The sequence below is a fragment of the Colossoma macropomum genome, unplaced genomic scaffold (genome assembly GCF_904425465.1).
Source record: "Colossoma macropomum unplaced genomic scaffold, Colossoma_macropomum, whole genome shotgun sequence".
Classification (NCBI taxonomy): domain Eukaryota; kingdom Metazoa; phylum Chordata; class Actinopteri; order Characiformes; family Serrasalmidae; genus Colossoma; species Colossoma macropomum.
This window is the reverse complement of record NW_023494788.1, coordinates 29,273,605-29,291,837: the sequence shown is the minus strand read 5'-3', so window position 1 is coordinate 29,291,837 and position 18,233 is coordinate 29,273,605. Positions and strand designations below refer to the sequence as shown.

The 18,233-nt window shown below is 39.2% G+C and overlaps 1 protein-coding gene and 1 long non-coding RNA gene across 3 annotated transcripts in view; one reads left to right on the top strand and one right to left on the bottom strand.

The window, feature by feature from the left end:
• The window catches only part of fgf13a (fibroblast growth factor 13a), a 191,384-nt gene extending 188,759 nt beyond the window's left edge, over positions 1-2,625 (bottom strand). The window contains exon 1 of one of the 2 annotated variants that reach the window (XM_036569095.1): positions 2,179-2,625. The gene's annotated coding sequence lies outside the window, so the exon portion shown is untranslated. The remainder of the gene's footprint in view (positions 1-2,178) is intronic. The other variant, XM_036569099.1, reaches the window with a different exon arrangement.
• Positions 2,626-4,341: 1,716 nt separating this feature from the next.
• Positions 4,342-6,349, top strand: LOC118807187. The gene is made up of 3 exons (XR_005007174.1): positions 4,342-4,435; positions 6,029-6,080; positions 6,228-6,349. It is a non-coding gene; the product is annotated as an uncharacterized LOC118807187 (long non-coding RNA).
• Positions 6,350-18,233: the final 11,884 nt, after the last annotated feature.

The following is an 18,233-nucleotide window of genomic DNA, read 5'->3' as shown; positions in this document are numbered from 1 at the left end:
CACCTTCTAAAACTACAAAAGGGTTGATCTCATATCCATAGGTTGTGCTACGCCACTGGCTCCAGCGCTGCAACATCTACTAGCACGTGATATCTGACATGCTGTAGAAATCCCAGACTGTTCAACAGGGTGCTGCGAGTCTAACAGCCCCGACTGGCTTCTGCGTCGTTTACGGGGGCGAGAAACACTGAAACCCGCACCCAGAGCTGCTTAATGAACATGGGAGTTTAGCAGTGGGGTCTTATTAAAGCGCTGAGCGCTCGTGAACACGAAAGCAGCGCGAGCTTCACTGCTGATGAGGAATGTAAATAAATGCGCCTGCGTTTGTTTAGCTTGCAGTACAGCTCAGTCTCCTCCGTCCATCTCCATTAGGGCTAACAGCAAATCCCGCCCAACTACAAAAAAGTAGCAAAAGGAAAGATGTCACAGCCTAAATGATACTGCTTTCTTTGCTTTGGAGCTAAAATGTGACTTTGCTAATAAAAAAACACGAATAATAAAGAAAGAAGACGTTTAAAGGGGAAGTACGATTTTTCAAAATGTCTGCATAATTCAATCAGTCAGATGTAAACAAAGTGGTTGTCCTTTCTAGACAAACTGGCGCAGTCAGAACTGTTCACAGTGGTGGTGACAGGAACCAGACGTCTGAAAAGTTTAATGCCTCTAAAAGCTCTGAGATGTTGTTTTTCAGCAGTTTTGAAATAAGGTTATGGCTTAAAATGAGTTACAATGTGCTAAAAAGTAAAAACAAACAAACAAAACAAGGCAAACTAGTTCCCAAAGAAAACTTTTTTTATGATTTACCACTTTTTTATAAGACATTTTCCTGTCCGGTTCCTGTCAGCACTGGTGTAAAGAAATCCAGGTCAGTAAGTTTCTTATTAAGTTCATTTTGTGTCAAATGTTTTCAAGGAAAGAATAAATTCCACAAGTAAAATCTTAAATAAGAATGAATATGTTGCAAGTACAAATAATCAGGAATCAAATTACATTTTGCAAAAGACATGAAGTCCCTTAACTACACACTTTCACTCCAGAGTTTATCTTCAGTGCCCATTTTCACATCAAAATACTCTGAATAACTGTCACATCTGAACAACTGAATTATGAAAAAAGAATCTTGAAAATTTGGTGGAGATCCCCTTTAAGGTACACCCAGCTCTTCCTCTGACCACTAACTAGCCTGCTCTGATTATTTTCAGGAGTTTACTAATAGATTGGTGTTTTGTACAGGCTTAAAAAGATGGCTCTTCAAGGGTTCTTTAGTATTTAGAACAATGCATTCTACATTTTAAGCCTAAACAGTTCTTTACATGGTGAAATGGTTCTTCAGATTGATGGAGAGTGTGTTGTATATGGTTACACAAAGTGTTCTGTTATTGTTACGATGTCAAGCTTGTAACAGTAGCAGAACCTTTCTTGGTGCTCTAAAGAACCATCTTCAATATACACCAATCTTCATATACAACACATTCTCCATCAATCTGAAGAACCATTAACCATGTAAAGAACCATGTAAGCATGAAATGGTTCCAGAACTCATGGTTCTTAATAAAGAACCCTTGAAGAACCATATTTTCTAAGAGTGTAGCTTCTGATCGACTTGTTCACACACAGACTAATGAGCCATTCATTTGCATTAAGCTGTAGTACAGAAGGAAGCACTGCTGAAGATGTACCGTGTGTCTTAATGGGCTCGTGTCCATGTTGTCTGCAAGCTTTTTACATGATTGCTTCACTATTTATAAACGAGCTGAAGGTCTAGAACATTCACTGCAGCACCTCAGCAGAGCCGACATCAGTGAGAACTCTGGAGCCACGGGTCAGTCTTAACTACCCTTTCCTGCAGAACACCTCATCAAATGCATTTAGAATCAGTCAATGGTCACCTGTTAAACCATTACGAGCCCTTAAATTGTGATATCAACCGATCAAAAAAGCCCAAAACATTACAAAACCATCAGGAACCAACAGAAACATTTGGTTTCTATGGGTTTCCTTAATGGTTTCTGTGTTTTTTCAGTAGGGACAGCAAAGCTAACGCCCGAGGTCATTTTGTCTTAGCGCGCAGTTCATCGAAAAAAGTGTCGAAACTACAGTCACTACATTTCCCACAAAACACAGCTGCTGAAAAGTACGGCGTTTATCTTCTACGCTTTAAACAGAGTCTTCACTTACCTGCTGTGAAGTCCCCTGGATGCTCTGTTCACACAGCAAAGACAGAAGCCGGAGGTTCTCTTCTGCTCAGACTGCTAACGGCGGTCGCTGAAGGAGACTGTCTGCTACAAAACGTTTTCCTCACGTCGTCAGCGTGAACACCATTATAGCTTTGAACTGCTGTCGTCTTCGTCAGTCCGGTGTTCACAGAATCGCGTATGAAACCCCTTTGCGCTCATCACCTGGCGGACTTGAGCTCTGAGCCCCCCTCTGTGTGAAAGCAAACTGCTAGCCACAGTTTCAGGATTTGCTATTTTTAGGGGTAACTGGACGCCTTTCTAGGTTTCACACCGCCTGCTCAAGACTTTCCCAAGACGCGTTTCAGGCTTTAAACTGCCAGCATTTGCTCCATAAACTAGATTTCGGTTGCCATCTGATACATCTGACACCATTTGTACTTTGACCTGCTGTGACCAGTAAACTCAACAAGCAAGATTCATGTTTTGGTGCTCTTTCGATAAGCAGGGTAGCATAATTAACTTACCATTTATAACCATATTAAGGTAAATACATATATGCATGATATATTAAAAAAAGGATCTAATTCATTCACATTTACTCAGACTACTTTCATTCTTTTGTGTTATATATCTGAATACATAGAATACATATTACAGGGCCCACAACCTATTTTATGTAGGTTTATGTACCAAAAACAGCCATTTGTTTATATGTTACCTGACCGCTTCACAACCTGCCTTTATCTCTTAGAATTAACAATGCTGTTTTTTTGCTGTGCCTTTAAGACTGACATATGTAAACAACATGTTCTGACTGGCTGCCTTGCATTGCACTACTCATAACTTCAGGCTAACTTGCTGCAGGCAGAATAAGCAGATATACACTATATGGACAAAAGTATTGGGACACACCTCTTAATCATTGAACTCAGGTGTTTTAATTCAGTCTCATTGCCACAGGTGTATAAAATCAAGCATCTAGCCATGCAGTCTGCCTTTACAAACATTTGTGAAAGAATGGGTCGCTCTGAAGAGCTCACTGAATTTGAGCGTGGTACTGTAATAAGATGCCAACGGAATCTCATCCCTCCTAGATATTCCATGATCAACTCTGAGTGGTATTATTGAAAAGTGGAAGCATTTAGGAACCAATTCAGCCACAAAGCGTCTGACCACATAAAGTTACAGAATGGGGTTGCCGAGTGCATAAAAGTCACCAACACTCTGCTGACTCGATAACTGCCAAGTTTCAAACCTCCTCTGGCATTAACATCAGCACAAAAACTGTGTGCCGGGAGTTTCATGGCATGGGTTTCCATGGCCAAGTAGCTGCATACAAGCCTTACTTCACCAAGCATAATGCCAAGCGTCAGATGGAGTGGTGTAAAGCAAGCCGCCACTGGACTCTGGAGCAGTGGAAACGTATTCTGTGGAGTGACGAATCATACTTCTCTATCTGGCAGTCTGATGGATGAGTCTCGGTTGGAGAATGCCAGGAGATGTCATACAAGCTCCTGTAGGTGTAATGTGTAGGTGTCCCAATACTTTTGTCCATATAGTGTACCAAAACCAGGCATCATTTATATGTTACCTGACCGATTCACAACCTGCCTTTATCTCTTAGAATTAAACATGCTGATTTTGTTGCAGTGCCTTCAAGAGTGATATGTAAATCACCGCTGTTCTGTTTGGCTGACCTGCATCGCACTCCTCATAACTTCAGGTTGAATGGGCAGGCTAACTTGCTGCAGGCTGAATAAGCAGATATATGTAAATCAGTTGGTTTTTGTGACATCACAAAAGCAAACGATTCAAAGAAGGCTGTTTTTCCAGCTTAATTTTCATGTACTACATGGATGGGGGTGTGAAGGGTATGTTTTGAAGTGAAAATATCAAAATCAAGGATAACTCCATGATATGGGCCCTTTAATCATTCAGCTATCTAAGAAACTACTTAACAGCTGTGTGAAACCACTTGACAAACCTTTTTTTTTCTTCCTGAGTGCAACTGAATTCTGTCCAGAACAGATAACTTTTGTTGGTGCTGGTAACTTAACCATTACTCAAAATGACCACTGTATGTGCCAGAAGACAGTAGATTAATCAGCTTGTCAGCATTTTTATTTCCTGTCTTTGATTATGCTCTCAACAGTATTTACTTCCACAGACACCAAAAGGCTGACACTTTGAGGTCACAGACTGCGGAGTCACCTTGGTACATTATGGGAGAGGAAAAGGAGGCCGCAGCAGACGTGCAGGTATGATATAACTGAGTGGTCTCTTTAGCAGAAATGAGAAATAAGACACCAGCATGCCTGAGAAGGAGGCTGCTCCTGTTTACCCCTGCCCTTCATTAACCCTACTGCAGTGGCCCTCAGAGGTCAGTAGTAATGCATATGCAGAAAGCTTCATCAGTCAGACCTGCCATCTATTTGTGCCCCAGTTCCACATTAATTGCCAAACTTTTTAGAAAACATTCCAACAGGCTGCCTTGCGCTACACAGTTTCTGAGGATAATCATCACTATTATCTAGGCAAAGACTATCTCATTTAATTCTCTGTTTAAAATTTTAAAATGATAAGCCTCACACGATAAGTGTTCCAAGTACTGTTGTAATTACTGTCAATTAGTGATTACAGCAAATGGTTCACGTCAAGCGCTGTTAAATGAGTTTAATTACTTCATGGGGTGACTGACTGTTTTAGCCTCTTTTTATTCACTGTGGAAGATCTGAACTCAACTAGTGTCAAAAGCTGAAAATAATGTTGTGGATACAGTGTGTGAGGTGTGATCAAAAAACACTTAACTGCTCATCGCACTAATCACACAATCATTTTTTTCTTGTTTTAATTTAAACTACGATTACACGTTCGTAGCATTGCTGTCATAAGAAAACCTTATGAGAAGAAAAAATGCTCTTGAAGTCAACCTGAAGTCAAAATGTACTTATTCTTTACTTTACTGATTATTGGACCTAGTCATAAAAAGTGAGAATCATCATATTATACCGTTTAAAAGATAAAAGTCTTGTTTTCCATAATCATCCATCAAAATGTGAAGTCTTTTGTCCTGCCTCTGAAACATCTTTTGAATTTCGTTACATCACCATGCAAAAGTGGGCAGGGAAAAGTAATATTAACCAATAGTATCATGTTTCAACAGCCCCCACCTATCATTGAGCAAAACAGTAGCTCGGAGACCCTCCCTAATATCATGTTTCATTCAGAAAGGTGGCAGTATGGTCCCATGTGCTGTGATTTCTGATTCACATTGACTTTAACTTAACCTCTGCTAATGTTACCCAACACTTAATTTAGGATAGTTTCTATTGGTCCATTTGTAATGTTATGTTTCCATAATGTAAAGGGCAAATGAAGGTTTTCTTTTGACGGATTATGCCAGTGTACTAGTTAAGACCACTAGAGGTGAGGCCAAGTCAACACTGAGACCAGGAGTGGTCAAGTTTGAGACAAGACAGAGACCAGATTAACTTTTTTTTCAGAATATAAAAATAAAAAGAAGTAGTTCATTGTACATTCATTATACATGATATATATGTACAACCATTCTATTTTAAAATAAGCAAAAATATAACATAATTGAATAATATATAGCTGAAAAATATTATTAATTATTATTACATTATAATCTCATTATGTATTTATATAATAAAGTCCAACTTTGCATTACAACTTTTGGAAGCAAATGGTGCTGATGTTCTTCTCTGTCACTTCTTCTCTAAAACATATTCAGAATCACCACCTAAATTCAACTGAATATAAACAAACCATATACATAATTTGTAATTATTAAATGAAAACATAATAATAACATTCTGATCTGCCCTCAGGAGATGGTTGAATTTTGGAACCAATGAACATCAACAAACAAATAAAATCCAGGTAAGCCATCATGGAAAGTATCAATTAGAACCTCAACCAGCAGCAAACTGATTTTATTTAAACATCTAGAGAAAGGACTTTTATTTTGTTTTTAAGGTTTTGTTGATATTCAGTAATGATTGAAAAAAAAGTTTACCGTTTTCTCAGGTAGAGGATCTCGGCTCATCTCAAGAACAATTTCCACAGGAAACCGAGACAGAGACAAGACCAAGACCAGACTCGAGTACTACAGCATCAGATAATACTGAGGATGAGTCTGTTAAGAAAAGGTAGGTTTTCTAAATCTAATGTACTGTATGTCAGGAGGAAGCTAGTGATGCTCATTCCGAAACATTCGAAACGTTTGAATCAATTGCTCTGATCTGATTTGAAGTTTCGAAACCCAGATTTGCCACGTGACCTGACGTCACATCACTAATGTTATCAAGAATTTGTATATGTGCAGTAGGAATTGACAGCGCTGGTAAAAACACAGTGTGTTCAGTTTCACTCTTGGATGCTATATAGACCCACTAATGTTTTCTGTAAGTTTTGATTTATAGAGATCTTCAACTAAACTATTTTATTCATGACATTCAGCAACTGCTGCTGAGAATTCATCATTAAACACTGAAACAGACACACTTTATTACATGTAATATGTACATCATGTGAGTAAGACGTGTCTGATCAATATTATTGTATCCAGAAACATCAGAGGAGCAAGTAATTCTGATTCAAAGTCAATCTAATATGTAATGACATAGAAAGTGTGCGTTTCAAGCTCTGCATCAAACACGAGTTTCATAAGACTCAAAACATTTGAAATTCTCTCGTTCTTTTCTGCCATTGCTAGAGAAAGATGCATACTGTGCACACTACTCTTGCACAGTCCCAGCACATGTTCTGTGTGCTGGCGATGCCTGTCCCCGCATGTTCATGCTCTTAACAGAGGGTTTTACCTCAGCTTGGATGAATGGTCTGCTCTTCTCATTGGTATTCATGAGAAGGGAGAGGAGTATAAGTAATGTCTTTGCTGCGAGCACAAGCGTTAGGCGGAGATACAGATGTGGAGATGGTGAATCAATATGGACTAAGCGTATTCGGTAACAAGAGGTCATGCATGTCAGCCTGCTCCTAATCAATGAACTGTAAGGTCATCTGCAGTGTGACATGATGAAGGAGACTGTTAAAGACAAGATCTCAATTTTGTAACTGTCACAAACAGTAGAGTATTGTAGTAAACGTACAGTTGGTCAAATTCATCATGTACAGTATGCTCTGAAAAATAACCACCGCTGGGTCCCTATAGAACCTTTCAGTGGATAGTTCTGCAAAGGAATACTCCTGCACTTTTAACCTAATCTCTGTCTCCTGCCTCTGCAGCATATGGGAGATTACCATGGACAACTGTTTTAATGCTTTTTCCTGTAGTAACTACAGAACTGTGCAAAAGTGAGAGACCACCCTTCATTTCTTTAATTTGCAGTCAAAACAGCACAAAATCTCATCATTTTTGTCAATTTTTATTTTTCTGCATCATTTCAACACACTGGCTGTCCTTCATGATCTGTGAAACTTCATGATGATTGGACAAATAGAAATGCTTGAAATCACTTGGAGTGAAGTCTCTTTATATTAACTAATACATTAATTAATAAAGTGTGTGTAACAGCCAAGAAGCTGTTAATAAGAAAAATGAAGTAGACAAAAAGGAGAAATCAAATCAAAGATAGAAGTTGCTCATGTTCTCAGAACAATAGACTGGCCTCCCCAGATTCCAGACCTCAACACAGTGAATGTGTCTTTGGTTACTTAGAAATGCAACCAACTTCTAAAGCCCTCAGCATACTTTTCGCAAAACAAAATTCTCGAGGGTTGTGTTACAAGCTCACATACTTTCTGCGGTTTCGTGTTGCCTGTCGCAGATGCTCCACGGGACATTATGACATTTTATGATAAGTTTCATGACTGTTAGAAAATGATTCTTTCACAGTTCTAAACTATGGCAACGTTTAAGTTCAGAATACTGCCACCATTTAAGGTGGAACGGGAAAATTTTAATAAGAAGCTGGTGAATAGAAAGCCAACTTCAGCCTCATCCTCTTGTGAACCTAAATTTAAGATAACCTATATGTTTTGGTGCTTAGTACTAGTTAGTACTAGCGAAGACTTAACATCTTACATTTAGGAGATATTGTTTATTTAACAAATCAAAGCTCCTCAAAGTCGTCCATCTTTGTTTAATGGCATGCCTCTTTTGTACCGTCCAATGAGAGACTTTATCGTGTAGTGGCTTCGTCCACGGAGTTCGCCCAACTGCCATGTGTGGTGATCGAAGCCCCCGCATGACGCCTATGGTTGTTCGTTTTCTCCGCAATTACGTCATATTGTTTGCTGAAGCCAGGCAAACATTGTCTCTGCAAGAAGTATGCTGAGGCCTTAAGACTGAACTTCAGAGGTGTGAAAAATATCCATGCAGATTTCTTTGAAAAACTCAAAGCAAGTCTCTCAAAAAGAATGGCAGCTGTAAAAAAGACACAGGGTGGTCACAATAAATACTAAAGAAAAATGATTTTAGTTGTTGAACGTTGTGTAATTTTCAGCTAAAAATATGTTTTCTGCTTTTTTTGTGATGCGGAAAATTGAATAACTTGTATTTAATGACCATGGTGAATGGAAATTAAATTAAAAAAGGGTGGTCTCTGACTTTCATACATACCCCCATTTCACTCAAAACACACTTATATTAGCAGCCAATAGGCAGTTGCTACAGCGGATTAAAAATGGAAACATGTTTAAACAGTATTCCTTTAAAGAACCAAGAGTAGTTTTGCTATGACATCACTCCAAAGAATCCTTTTGATGCTGTTATTGCTGCTGTTATATGCTGCTATTTTTAAGAGTTTAAGTAAGAAATAATTCCAAATTATCCACTGAAATCAGCTTTAACAATGGAGATTTGGGTCTTGGCTTTCATCACTGCACTCACAGCGCCTATCAGATTGCAAGAAGAAAGACACTACATACTGTACATGTTTCTCTTTTTTCCAGTTTCAGGAACACTACATGCTGCTAATAAACATGCCAGTCATGACAGTACATGGTGATTTAATGTAGAGCTGGGCCTTTGGTAGAAATGGCATCAGGGCAAAGTCCCATCTCTATCTGCGACCTTTTCAATCAGCCGCTGTCCTTCATCCTGTTCCCAGAAAGACATTAACACAAACTCATTTCATCCCGCAGTCCAATCAGCGTACTTCACAGGGTCAACGTTCTGCCGAGCACAAGGCCACTGTATTATCCCCAGAGCCTCTGTTCACCTGCTTTCAACTTTAACTAGGGTCAGTGAGTAAAATGCGCAGTGAACGGCTCCAGCTGCACTGTCCAGTGAGCCGGACTCTCTGCGTTCCCTCTAGTTACCGGAGATTAAAGATAAAGATAACAGGAGAGGTTAGAATAATTTTCTCGAGTGCCCTCGCAGTGCTTTTCTTGTTGAGGGGATGGAGAGATGAGATTGCAAGGGTGATAGTCACTCAAGAGTCATGGTAAAGGGGCTGATCTGTGGCCTTGTTTGGTCTCATTCATTGATGCCTACTGTACTTCAGCCTAGCAAGACTGTAGACTGTATTTGCATCAGCATCCACCCATTGACTATTATTATAACTGTGTTACGAATCAACAGGTGTTCTGTTTCTGCGACAGTTCTGGCCACCATTATTTCCACCCCTGAATTTTAAGTACATAATGTACAATATTTCCTAAATAAAAAATGTGTTGTGAAGTGTCTTAGGTCAATATACACTCATGTTCAATACACACCAGCTAAGAGTAAAAAAAAAAAAAGCTATGGGGGGAAAAAGCATAAAAACAGAAATATGGACATGACACAATTATTGGCTCCCTTTTGATGAATTCCCTTCAGATTATACTAGATTAGACTCACCTGATTAATTAAGTTAGAATTACCTCTGATAAATGACAGCTCACATGACTTGAATTAACCAATGAATGATAGCTTTAATGCTTACAAAGGCCATTTTACTTTCCCTGATCCCTTTTCACAAAGGTGAAGACCAGAGAGCTATCTGAGAGCATCAGAAGTGCTAATATCTACAAACACAATGGTAAAGGATAGAAGGCCATCTCCAAAGACCTTGACATCACTGTTTCAACAGTGCGTAATGTAATTAAGAAGTTTGTTGCTTATGGAACTGTCAAGAACCTCCTAGGACGTGGGTCAAAGAGGAAAATCAGTGAGAAAAGTCTTTGAAGGTTGGTGCGAACTGAGGAAAAAACACCATGTGTAACAGTCAAACAGTCAGACCTTTCTTTTGGGTGACAGCTTGAAGATGCATTGCATGGTACGTTGGAGATCTATGGTTTGAGTTGATTGACAAGTCATAATATAGCTGAAGTGATGTACTTTTGAATATCATAAAGCACAATTTCCACAATACATTAACAAATTAACTAATTCTAAATACAAATGATGATAGAAGTGTTCCAAATGTATTTTTGAGCACTGTATATCCACCTTTTACAGCAGCTTTGTCCATACATACTAATGTTGTAAGGAATGTTTCACCCCAGACTGAATGGGGGCCAATACAGGGCAGCCAATCAGAACAGAGCTTGTTTGCATATGTCAGTCTTAAAGGCTGTTTAGCAGCCTTTACCAGTCTATTTAATTGTAAAGGATAAAGAGAGGTTTGAAAATGGTCAGGTAAAAAGGAATTAAACCCAGACCAACATCATAAATGGACCTCAGGGGAAAAAAAAAAATCAAATACAAAAATAATGTAGGATGTTGGGGCCTTTAAGGTAATGTCTAAAAGTGAGCTCAGCAAACTCTACATGTGTGCTAATTTGGAAGCTTTGGCTCATTCCTGATCTGTTTGAAAGAAAATAAGATGGACCAGGATAAATCGACTTGTTCCGTCTCAAAAATCCACTCAGGTGCTGCTTCAGGGAGCTGCTTTTTGTGCCGTATGGGATTGTTCTTAAAATAATTTTCTGGGACAGAGAGGAAAGTGTTCTAGGAACAAAAAGAATGGTAGTGATTTATTGAATGCTGAGCCTTGGTTTGAATCGGATGACTTTGGAGATACTGCTCTGGGAGAGGTTGATAAGGGACTCATTTACGTTCTAGTGAAATGATGATCAGTATTTCACCGATATGACTTTACTCTGTGGAACTGTGTATACCTGTTCCAGACCGGCTTGGCACACAGTTAAGCACCTGCAGAGATTATTGAATTAATGTTGTCTGTTTGTGGAAGAAAACATTGCAACAAAAGAATGAAAAAGTAGCTACATGAGTATAGTGTATGAAGTGTATGGTTCTCAGACTTACATTATCTACATATAGTATATTAAAGTAACGGGAGCATACATTAGTGTCAACTAGAAAGGCTTGGTAGAATAAATCATATTAGGCTTGACAATAAATCATATTCCTGTCACTTTTTTGGTCTCAGCACATTTAACTTCAGGTCTCAAACCTAACCAGCCATCACCCAGCAGTACTGCTGTAACCACAGGCCATAATCTATTGCCATTCATTCTGCACAAACACAAAGGTCAGCCAATGGCCAGGCTATACATTCACCACTGGTTTGTCATGGCTCTTATAAGCCTGTCAGGACTGATTTTCTTTTCTTTACTCACTCACTATTTTCTGTCTGCCCACCCACACAATTGTTGCACTATTCAGATCAAAGTGACCTCTGATGATTCATCCAGAACTTTGCCTCAAAGAAACGGACCCTGCTCTGCTGTGCTGTGCCGTCTATAGGCTGCAGTTTATCTTAACACTATTAACCTTCACTTCTTCAGTCTCATCACTGACCTCTGTGTCAAGCATTTCAGTGTAGAGGTAGTGGACTGTGAGTGTATAATGTCCATCTTGGTGCCCTACACATACAAAAAGTTTATTTGCCAAAATTGATAATAGTCATCTTTTAAAAAAAATAGCTGTTGTGAGTTATTCTTAACACAAAAGCCGCTATTGTCCTTATAGTTCAAGTTTTACAGAAGAAACAGTCAGAAAACCAGTGCTGTTCTCGAGCAGAACCTGATATATCCATTCGGAATCTCAAACGGCTCCCTTCTTGCTGCAAAGTGCACTTCATAGGGCTTAAAATAATGGCTACTGCATCTAAACAGTGCACAGTAGGTCTAAAAAAGAACCACTTTGGATTCAGCCATGTGTGCACAATTCCATACTGGACATAAAGTGTAATATTTAGGTGTAAAAACCAAAATTTCATAATTCACATAGTGCACTATACAGGGAGCAGTGAGCCACTTGTGTACATATATATATATGTTTAATGATGTGTTTTAATAAAATAATCATAATTAAGGTATAGGGTCTATTGGTATATTGGTAGAATTATCCATATACATTGCCAATGCTTCAAGGGTGAGATTCTATCCGTTGCACCACCACTCATTATGTCTTACCAGTACAGTATAAGCAACCCTTATATTCCTCTGCATCCATAGCACACAATCATCAGAGGAGGCAGTGACCGAGAACCTGCTATAGGAAGGAAAAGGGCACAGCAGAAGCACAATTACTTCCAGCCAATGGCTTTGTCTGAGCTATGAAGTATCCTTAGATGTAAACAACTGTAGCTCTTTACCTTTCTCTTTCTGCCCTTTCTCTTCCCACATCACCCCTTCAGCCCTTGCTCTGCTCCTCTCTGTCTGTCTGTTGAAGCTTCCAGCAGACTCATGGTTGACATTCAGTAGGTAAACACTGGGTTTTTGCAGGCAGCTCTGTCTGCCAGTGATAGCAGCTGCAGTTAGGTAACGGTGGCTGAGCAGGGCTGGTAGTTCTGCAAAACTCTTCAGCGTATGACTTAAATATTATCTTTACCTTTTTTTACCCTCAAAGAAATGATAGGAAAATGTGACAATTTTTAAATGTGTGGTAAGATCATACTATTCACCAGTTGGGAAACCTCAGGGCCTTCTGGGACTTCAGAGAAAGCTTAATGATTTCCAGGAAGTAGAATCATCACGCTTAATAGAATCATCGTGCTTAATAGACTCATCATGCTTATTGTATTTAAACTCTTAAAGTATTGTAGTAATATTCTTATTTCATCTTTAATTTAAATTTGGAAACAAAAAAGTGAAGATCTTGAAACTCCCAGTTAATAATTATCCAGTCAGGATTTTTTTTCCCTGTGGTATCTATTTAGATACAGCCAAGCAAGTTTGTTTCACTTAGGCCTTCATGAGCTGGACCGAACGTCTTAAGCCTTAGATAAATGTTTATGTGTAGTTTTGATATTTATGGCCAAAACCCAAGACCTACCTCTAATAGTCAGGGTTTGCCGATGCCATTCACTTATCTTTTTTTTTAATTAATGCCAGTATATCAATGTTAGAAAGTATGTAAGCAAGTCTGTTTGAGATTACATAACTACTAAATGCAGTTTGAGGCAAGGGCAGGGTAAAATGTTCTATTACTTGTTAGCTACATCAGTTGTGTAGCTCCAATTTAAGACTAATGAGGCAAACTTTGGACACCCTAACATATATTATAGTGAATGACTACATTTTGGAAAATTGTTAACATTGGATTTTTCTCTGAACTATTCCATTAATGGTGCATTTGGGTGGTCCTTGCGAGCTTGTAAGTCATAAAGTTCTATGTTACCTGAGAGTATGAGTAACAACTGAAGTTGTGTTGCCACAAGAACACAGTAAACCAAGTTGTCATTGATCCATCCTAGGGGATGTACTGTATATATTGTTCATACAAATATTTTAGCAGTTGCTGATAGCCACTGACTGCAAATTTGGTGACGTGACTATTTTCTCACCCACACCATTTTACTTTTTTTTAAATAACTGTATTTTCTGGCTCTGTGTTTACTCATTTGTAAAGCACTTTGAATGACAGCAGTGTATGAAAGGTGCTATATAAATAAACTTGCCTTGTCTTGTCTTGCCTTTAAAACCACATATGCACAGAATTCTGGACTGAATACAACAGGAACCTTATAATCTCTCAGTCAGAGAGGCCCTGCATTAGCTGAGCAATCAGTGCATTACTGTAGAAATATGGTCTAAAAACAGAAGAGAAATACAAGAAGTCAAAAGGAATCTGTTCACTGTTATGAGCACATAAAAGCATCTGTTTCTTTTCATCCTCTGACTAAATATCAAGCAGATTGTTTAAATGTCAGCTGCCCGGACTGGGCTGGGCCGGACTGGCAGTGAGGGGGTGTGGGTGTGAAACATTACCCTTTCAGGCTCGCAGAATGACTGTACTAATTAACAGAGGTATACTTTTTCAAATACCACATTAATGTCAATAGCTTCATCCAGGGGGGGCACAGAGGCATGGGGCAAAGCTTTGAAGCCTGCAGTCTTTCCATTTATAACTTGGAGCATTGAAGGGGAATAAGTGCTCTATAATAGTGAAGGTAGAGTGATGACAGAACCAATCAGTAGCATTAAATCCCTCCAGAAAATTACCTTTGGAGTGCTTGTTGGTGACTGTATTAAAACTTGAGGGATTTCAGAAAGGCTAAACAATATATGTAAAAGTTTTGCTTATACTTACTGGCCACTTAGAAACACCATCCTTGTCTAACTGTACCTTGTAAGAGACTATCACTCTTTGTCCTTGCAGTTTGCGCTAGTCAGCATCCAGCCCTTCATCAGTATTCAGACTACAAGACTGTTGGCTGAACTATTCTTAACCCAGCATTGACACTGAAGTGTGTAAAAACATAGCAACACTGACAGCTCTTACCAGCACTACAGCTGCTACCATGTTGGTGTCACTCTGCTGTAACAAGTCATCCCCAGGCATGTAGACGAAGCTTTTTGACCAGGCCCCCTAATCCAAGAGTCCATCAAGCAGAGCAGTGTCCCTCAAGACCTGATAACACAGCAGAGTCTACATAGAACCAGTGTCACTATGATTATAATAATGGTAGACAAAAGAAATAAACATGCATGAATCGTGAGTTTTTGTGTAAGTATCAGTGGAGGTTTGAGTTTTTAGCATTAGCCTATATAAAGTATCCTTTATATTACCCACCCAGCACAACCTCATTGGGTTACCAAACAGATTATCCACTTCCATGAATCAAATCTCTAATTATGCATTCTATGCATCCTCCATACAAGGAGATTCAGTCTCAGCCAGTCTAGAGAGACTATAACATTGCTGCAAAATGCAAGACACGCAGACTATTAACATAGCCACAATAGTGATAAAGTGAAATACAAGGAAGTAGTCTAAACCCCATATAGAAATGGTGCAAAGCTACAAATGATTGCAACTAGGAATTAAATAACTGGTGTCTGGTTATGGTGTGTGTGTTCCACTGATTCTGAAGCTTACCTTACAAAGAAATCCAAAGCTGATATTATTTTTGGCTTTGGAAGTGGGTGAAAAACAACATTCTTTACCCTGTCTGGATATTAGATATCTATTACAAGCTGTCCAGACACATTTTATGACCATATCTGGAGCTCCTAACTAGCACTGGCATCCTAATACAGAACTTAAAGTTGGACCAAGATAATGTCAGATGACAGCAACAGTTGCCAAGCAGTGATTAGAGGGCTAAGAAAATTAGGCGGGGCATAAGATGCAGATGTTTCACTGGCTGTCCAAAACATGGGCCCCTCATGCAAGTAGGCACTCTGCACTCCCAGACACTATGTAACTGGTGTCACTGCTGTGCTGAGAATCATCCACTGCCCAAATAATATCTGGTCAGCGATGGCCCTTTTCTATTGATGGATGGATTGGCGGGGGCTGATTAATTGTGTAGCAACAGATGGGCTACAGCCAGTAACTGTGAACCTATAAAGTGCAATTATATTCTAGGTGGACCTGATATAAAGAGGTGTCCCTAACAAACTGGTAATGCTCTGACACTCCTTCACTGCAGCTGTCCTCAGTTCCTGCTTGTTCCTGGGGGGGTTTACCTTCAGTTGTGCCTTTAGTGAGTAAAATGCGTGCTCAATTGGATTGAGGTCAAGTGATTGACTTGGCCATTGCAGAACATTACACTTCTTTGCTTTGAAAAATCTTGGGTTGCTTTAGGAGTATGCTTTCAGTTATTGCCCATTTGCACTGTAAAGCGTTGTCCAACAAGATCTGAAGCATTTGGCTAAATCTAGCCAGATAATATAGCCCTTTACACTTCAAAATACATGCTGCTGCTTTGGCCAGCAGTCATATCATTAGTAAATACAAGGGAACTAGCCCCACTGGCAGCCATACATGCCCACACCATAACACTACCTCCACCATGCTTGACAGATGAGGTGGTATTCTTTGAATCATGAGCAGTTTCTTTCCTTCTCCACATTCTTTTTTTCCCATCTTTCTGGTACAAGTTGATCTTTGCCTTATCTGTTCATAAGATGTTGTTTTCATGGCATTCTTTATTCTGGTCTTCCTGTTTTTAGTCTTACCAATGATTTACATCTAGTGGTAAACACTCTGTATTTACTTTGGTGAAGTCTTCACTTGATTGTTGACTTTGACACAGATAATGCTTACCTCCTGGAGGGTGTTCTTCCTCCAGCAAGTGTTGTGAAGGGGTTTTTCTTCACCAGAGAAAAAATTCTTCTGTCATCCACCACAGTTGTTTTCCATTGTCTTCCAGGCCTTCTGGTGTTTCTGAGCTCACCAGTGCATTCTTACTTTTGAAGAGCTTGCCAAATAGTTGGTTTGGTCACACCTAGTGTTAAGTCGCAATGACAGCTATTTGGAGTTCATATTGAGAGTTAACAGCAACAGATTTCAAACACTTGAAATCAACTCTAGACCTTTTATCTGCTTATTTGTAAGTGAAATAACGAGAGAATAGCACACACTTGGTAATGGAACAGCTGAGCAGCCAGTTGTCCAATTACTTTTGAAACCCTAAAGATAGTGGGTATGCATGAAAATGGTTCTATGTCCTACACTGTTCTCCCGATTTTATATGTTAATACTCTGAAAAAAACGCACTTTGAATGCATTTTCATAATTTGATTTCAACTTTATAACTTTGTTGGCATCCAAATATTTATGAACCTGACTGCAGGTTAATACTCAGGTATGTCCAACCCTAACACACACACATAAATGCTACCCATTTGTTTCGGAGATCACCATGTCCACAAACCATCTGATAATGCTTAAATCTGCTGCAGCTAAAATGTATTTTAAGAGTAAAGAGCAAAATCAGTTCCACCACTATATAACACCTCAGGCCAACAGGCAGAAGGTGATCCTTATACAAAATTACATGTAATTCGCTTAAATAATAACTTGAGCTCATTTTGATGCCATGATTGAAAACACACCCACAGACGCCTCTGCGTTGCCCCCCGGGACCAGTAGCAGGGTAAACATTCCCCATGGAGTGATTGACGTCTGTGCTCCATTTTCAAGGAGGGGAAAAAAATTGTGCATTAGCTGGTGAGTCACTTTTAATTCCTTAGACTGAAGAAAGAGAGACCACGATTCTGGCGCCTAAGATTGTTCTCAAAGAGCTTGCTATTCTTAGGCTGTTTAGAGAGCATGTGATTTGGGGACAATTAGATTTTTTTTTATACTTCTGAAGCAAACTTTGTTTTTCAAGACAGGAAACTATCCTTGCATTTTTCAACTCATTTGCTCTAATGTCAGTTTAATCCTGTATTCAGGCTCCTCTGTGTAGCTTGACCTTGCTACTTCCACTGTCTCCAGAGGCCAATCATCCTCTTCTAAGGAGAGCAGAAACTCACCAGCCAGTGTCCTCTTAAAATGTTTAAACCAGTAAATTCAGACACAGTACTTAAAGTTCACTTTAAAAGATAGTCCCTCTTGTAACAGAAACAAGTACCTCAGACTGACAGGCGTACATGTGGAGAGAGGCTTGAGCCTTTAGGTATAGATGAATGACCCTACTAAAAGAGTTATGCAGATTAATATTTTATGTTTATTTAATCATTCATTCAGGTTTGGTGTGAAATGCTCTATTATAGAGAAACTTACAGAGTCAGTATTGTTCACAGTGGTGGTGATATAGTCCAGACATCGGAAGAGTTTAATGCCTCTATAGCTATTACATGAAATGGCTACAGATATGTTGCCTGATGTCAGTAAACATTGTTCTGTGATAGTATTGAAGGTTTTGGCCTAAAAATATAGTTGTT